The sequence below is a fragment of the Myodes glareolus genome, chromosome 17 (genome assembly GCF_982192425.1).
Source record: "Myodes glareolus chromosome 17, mMyoGla1.1, whole genome shotgun sequence".
Classification (NCBI taxonomy): Eukaryota; Metazoa; Chordata; class Mammalia; order Rodentia; family Cricetidae; genus Myodes; species Myodes glareolus.
In genome coordinates, this window is record NC_142042.1 from 54336615 (window position 1) to 54343108 (window position 6494).

General features: G+C 45.4%; 1 pseudogene; it reads left to right on the plus strand.

The window, feature by feature from the left end:
- Positions 1-2665: 2665 nt before the first annotated feature.
- LOC125405565 (large ribosomal subunit protein P2 pseudogene) lies at positions 2666-2985 on the plus strand (annotated as a pseudogene).
- The last annotated feature ends 3509 nt before the right edge of the window (positions 2986-6494 follow it).

Below are 6494 nucleotides of genomic sequence, written 5' to 3' on the forward strand. Positions count from 1 at the left end.
TCCCTCCTCCCCATATGCTCTTTTACTACCTGTAAGCCCCCTCTACTTTGTTATTTTTCTATATTCCCAGGGAGATGGGAACAAATGTCTGCTCGTCCCGGAAAAGGAACTCACAAGAGGCCGAAGTAAGGACACCACCAAAGTCCAACTTGGTGAACCAATGGGTTTCTGCAGGAGTATGGGTGAGGGATAGTTACAGGAGCGGAAGTGACTCACAGACAGGCACACGGCCAAAGCCCACCCTAACGTGGACGACAGCTAACGAAAGCTGGGAACCTGGCGCTGACAACTCAGCCTGCTCCTCAGGTAAGCATGTTGGAGTGTCCTTCCTAGGCAGTTCAGTTGGTCTGAGCCTCTCCCAGCCCATTCTACTGGTCTGAGCCTCTTTCATTCATTCATTCATTCGTTTGTTTTAAAAATGTACTTCATTTTATTTTATGTGTATTAGCATGAGGGTGTCAGATTCCCTTCCCTGGAATTGAGTTACAGACACGTGTGAGCTTCCATTTGGGTGCTGGGAATTGAACCTGGGTCCTCTGGAAGGACAGTCAGTGCTCTTATCTGCTGAGCCATCTCTCCAGCCCCCTGAGCTTCTTTTAAACAACTCAGCTTGTCTGAGTCTTTCTCTCAGTAGGCCTTACTGTGTATAAATGCTTGGGAAGAGAGGAGTCTAGTGAATCTGGTAAATTTCAGGGACTTAATAAAGCTATGGAGTTGTCTGCTTCCTGGGTTTCCTGCTTCCCTGCAGGATGGAATGTTTTGCCCCTCACCCCCTTAGAAAACAGGTTCTCAACCTTCCTAACACTGCAGCCCTTTAATACAGTTCCTTATGTTGTGGTGACCCCAACCATGAAATTATTTTCATTGCTACTTCATAACTATAATTTTGCTACTGTTGTGAGTCATGATATAAATATCTGTGCTTTCCAGTGGTCTTAGGTGACCCCTGTCAAAGGGTTGTTGACCTCCCTCAAGGGGTCATGACCCACAGATTTAGAACTGCTGCCTTAGAACATCCTGCTGTTTTACTTCCTGTAAACATCCTGTGTCTTAACCAGCTCCCATATGTGTATGTATATGATGGTTGGGGGATGGTTAAGGCGATGGCTTAGTGGATGAAGATGTTTGCTGCCACCTGAAAATCAGAATTCAGTCTTTAGAGATCTACAAGACAGAAAGAAAGGACTGGTTCCTCTGACTTCCACATGCCCTCGATGGTATGGTACATGCGTGCGCGCACATACACACACATACACTCACACATTTATTAAAGATATAATACATCATGAAATAAAATAATGTACTCCATGTACACCAATCTGTTTATTGAAGACAGAAATGGTTAAGAACACTGGCTGCTCTTCCAGAGGACCAGGGTTCAATTCCCAGCACTCACATGGCAGCTCACAACCGTCTGTAACTCCACTTTCAGGGAATGTGACACCCTCACACAGAGATACATTCAGGCAAAACACCAATGAACATAAAATAAAAAATAAAGAAATTATTTAAAAGAGAAAAAAGCCTGGCAGTGGTAGCACACTTGGAGGCAGAGGCAGTTGGATCTCTGAGTTTAAGGTCAGCCTGGTCTACAAAGCAAACTCTAGGACAGGTAGAGTTGTTACACAGAGGAAACCTTATCTCGAAAAGACCCCCTCCCCCCAAAAAGGAAAACGGAAACCTTACTGTAGAGACAAAACACCCAGAAAGCAAAAGCAAAATAGCCACTCTTCAACAGCCAAACCCTGACAGCTCGGAGCTTGGTTCGTTGACTTGCAATGCTCACAGCTAGGGCTTAACTCAGTGGCCTCCTCCATCTCCTCCTGTGAGAGCCTAACTCACAGCAGCCTGTGAGAGAGAGAGCCACGAGCACAATTTATAGAAGGGAGTTTATTCTTACAGTTCCCGAGGGCTACAGCCCATAATAGCAGGGAAGACTGGAAGCAGGTGGCAGGCGTGGTGACTAGATCTGGAAGTTGAGAGCTCACATACATCTTAAACCCCAAGCACAACCCAGAGAGTGAGCCGGAAACGGCACAAGGCAATTTGTCTCAAAGCCTGACCTCGATGACATACTTCCTCCAGCAAGGCTGTGCATCCCCTAAACCTCCCCTAAGCAGTGTTACCAACTGGAGGTCAAGCCTTCAAAGTTTTAAGACCATGGGGTAAATTTTCCACTCAAACCACGATAGCACCTTACCCCAAGTGACCAGTGTCATGAAGCAGAAGTAGTGTTGGGAAAATTTTGATTGCCAGGTGGTAGTGATGCATGCCCTTAATCCCAGTACTCTGGAGACAGAAGAGGCTGATCTCTGAGATCCAGGACAGCCTGGTCTACAGAACAAGCTCCAGGACAACCAGGGCTACACAGAGAAACCTTGTTTGGAAGGGGGGGGGGAGGAGAAGAAGGAAGGGAGGGAGGAAGGGGGGGAAAGGAGGAAGGAAGGTTTTGACCTAACGAGATAATAAGCTGTCCGCCTCTTATGTACTTAAAGATGAATGGCCCCACAAGTGGTCCAGGAGATAAGATGCAGCCTCTTCTCTCAACTGACATAAAAGCCCCCTCTCCCTCTCAGGGGTATAACTCTCTTTCTCTGGGAGTGCTCCCACTGTCTTTCTGTGCACTGCGTCTATCTTTATTAAAACTTATATATCTCTCTCATGCATGAGGCCTGTCTGCTGATCTCTGCAAGCTGCCCTAGGGGGCAGCTCCTCTCCCAGCACCACAGACATCACAGCGTAGGCATGGAGACGGATGGTGACAGGCTTAACAAGGTCATCAGAGAGCTGAATGGGAAAGACATTGGGGATGTCACGGCCCAGGGTGTCGGCCAGCTCGCCAGTAGGCCTGCTGGCAGGGCTGCGGCTGATTCTGCTGCTCCTGGCGCTGCAGCTCCTGCGGCTGGGTCTGTCCCCCCTCCCCCGCTGCAGCAGAGAAGTCAGGAATCAGATGATGATGATGTGGGATTCGGCTTGTTTGATTAAATTCCTGCTCCCATGCAAATAAAGCTTTTTATGTATATTGGAAGAAAAGCGAACTTATATCTCCCTTTAACTCCACTCCTTGGGCTCATTCTCATTGCGCCCGCTACAAGACTTACCAAACATGAAAACCATGATAAGCTGACGCCATTGATGAAGGTTTTCTACAATTGGCTGCTTTACAAGCGAGTCCCATATCGTCGCTTTGTAAATTGAGAAAGTAATTATGCATTCCTACACATTTTATAAATTCATTTTATGCAGATTTGAAAACATTGTATGTTTCTGTGGAAACCATATAAATATCCAGAATTTTATTTGGGTAATTTCTTTTTGTTTTTGTTTTTCAAGACAGGGTTTCTCTGTAGCCTTGGAGCCTGCCCTGGAACTCTCTGTAGACCAGGCTAGCCTCGAATTCAGAGATCCACCTGCCTCTGCCTCCCGAGTGCTGGGATTAAAGGCATGCACCACCGCCACCTGCTTATTTGGGTGAATTTGAGAAGTTTGTGTATACTTTAATTCCAAATTGCTTTACTTTATTTTATTTATTTATTATTTGGGGGAGATTTCAAGACAGAGTTTCTCAGTAGCTATGGAGCCAGTCCTGGAACTCGCTCTGTAGACCAGGCTGGCCTCAAACTCACAAAGATCTGCCTGCCTCTGCCTCAGCCGAGTGCTGGAATTAAAGGCGTGCACCACCACCACCTGGCCCAAATTGCTTTATTAAGTAAGAGAAAATATTGTGTATTTTTGTGTATTTTGTGGCTTGTTTTCATAACCTGATATAAATTCTCTTGGCAATAAGCATTAATAAAATGTTCTCACAAACTCTGAAATACTGGTATTTCTTCTGTGATCGGAAAATAGTGACGGGAAACTAAAGGCTGGTGATGTAACTATATTGGCAGGATTCCAAGGAAACCCCTGTGCCCTCCTGGTAGCTACCAGACTATTCAAACAATGGACCCCAAGAAACTGAAATTTCCATGGAAATTGTAAGCAAGCAAGGGGAGGAAAAGGATGAAGCCTGGGGCTGGCCAGTGGAGGAAAGGTCTCCCGCGAAGACATTTCACAGTTCTGACAATCCGTGGTGGGTAGGCCTATCCCATGACCAGCTATCCCGTGACCAGCCCGTTTCATTATACATAGTTCTTCCCCTTGTTTTAAAACAAACCTGATGTCAGGACACTAAAAATGGACTGGGCGACTAACTGGACTGGTGTCCAACGTGGGCCCCCCCAGAAAAAGCAGGAAGCAGGGGTGGGGTGGGGAGGACACGAACACAGAAGGGGAGGGGTCAAACAACAACAAAAACCGGATACAGCTCCTTTAAGAGGCCCTGCTGTGCAGGGCTCTCCCGCACAGCATTTGAGCAGTGGGCAGGTTAAGTAGAAACAGCAAGCTAAGTGAAAACACCTGCCACAGTGCAGGCACCAGCTTCCTAGAGCTGGCCGCTTAAATACAGCCCCCAGTTAAACACAGCTTTCAGCCAGGCCGGGCTTAAGGCTCGGCTCTGATGGACCCGAGGAGGGGACAGAGCCAAGTGCCAGCGCCAGACAGCGGAGGACCTAGGTGCCACTTAGTTTAAGTTTATGGTTAGCGCTACGGGTGCACAGGAGATTTTGAGGAATATTTGTTTAAGTCTGCAAAGATGTGTTGTATTTAATTATGTAAACATGTGTTGCTGTTTTACCTTGCCTGACTAAGGCTCCTCATTGGTCTAATAAAAAAGCTGAATGGTCAATAAGGAGAGAGGAGATAGAGGTTGGACTTCTGGGCAGGGAGAGTAAACAGGAGAATGAATTTAGGCTCAATAAGAAAGAAAAAGAGGGCTGGAAAGATGGCTCAGCAGTTAAGAGCACTGGCTGCTCTTCCAGAGGTCCTCAGTTCAATTCTCAGCAGCCACATGATGGTTTAAACATTGTATACAAAATAAGTAAATAAATCTGAAGAACCCCTGTGTGGCGATACTTTGTTGTTGTTTTTTGTTTGTTTGTTTGTTTTTTTAAAGAAAGAAAACAAGAGAGACACCAGGGAGACACCAGGGGCAGTCACAGAGCAAGTGGGGAAAGTAGGACCCACAGAATAAAAGAAAGGTAAAAAGTCCGGAGGCAAAATGTAGATGAATAGGAACAGGTTAAATTAAGTTAAAAGAGCTAGTGGGACAAGCCTAAGCGAAGACCGAGCATTCATAATTAATATTGTCTCCCTGTTTTTATTTGGGAGCAGGTTGGCAGCCCAAGAAAAATTCAAACTACACTGGACCTCTTTCTTTATTTTTCTTCCCAATAGGGCCACACTGAATTAGCTTCCTTCCTTTGATTTTCATGCTCACATGTCTCTTTAACTGTCCCATTGCGGACAGGAGACGGAGCCTAGCTCATGAGGCCAGCGGGGGCATGTGTTCTGAGCCTTAACAGCTCGGGTAATAGTAATATCACAGCCTATGTTAGCCAGTGACTAAAGATTTGTTGAGACCATTGCATGTGCAACTCTAGGGGAAGAAGCTGAATACAGAGTCTTTAAATCCTGCAAACCTATTGTGTACGTGTGGATGTTTTGTCTGGATGTGTGTCTGCTTATCACGTGTGTTCTTGGTGCCTACAGAGAGCAGAAGAGTGTGTCAGGATATCAGCTCCCCTGAAAATGGAGTTACAGATGCTTGGGAGCAGCCCCGTAGTCTTAGGAATTCAACCCCAGTCCTCCAGCCAGTGCTAACGGCGGAGCCATCTCTCCTTCTTCATGAAACAGGACCCCACGTAATTCTGTCTGGCCTGGAATTTGTTCTGTAGACCAGGCTGGCCTCAAACTCACAAGGATTTACCTGCTTTTGACTTTCAATTGCTGGGATTAAAAGCACGTTTCACTTCCCGTAAGTGAATATAAGATCTTAAAAGATATTACAAGGGGGCTGGAGAGATGGCTCAGAGGTTAAGAGCATTGCCTGCTCTTCCAAAAGGTCCTGAGTTCAATTCCCAGCAACCACATGGTGGCTCACAACCATCTGTAATGGAGTCTGGTGCCCTCTTCTGGCCTGCAGGCACACACACAGACAGAATATTGTATACATAATAAATAAATAAATATTTTAAAAAAAGATATTACAAGACAGAAATGAATTCATAGAAGCATCAGCTAATTTATGTGCAGAAATTATAAAGATTCCAGGTAATATAAATTACTGGACCTTAAGCCAAAGAGAATGACATTTTAAAAAACTTTGGGTGTGCTGGGCATGGTGGCACTGGCGAGGCAGAGGCCGAGGCAGATCTACATTAGTTCAAGGCCAGCCTGGTCTACAAAGCAACTTCAGGGACAGCCAGGGTTACACAGAGAAACTCTGTCTTAAAAAAGAAACAGACAAATAAATAAAAAAGCTTTGGGTAAAAATTACCTAGTAAAAACTATTGGTTTTTTTTTTAATGTCTTTATGTAAAGATCACATTAGGAGGGTGATCTATATAATTTATATATTATCTATATCTATTGCTTTTGCGGGGGCGGAGTTTCAA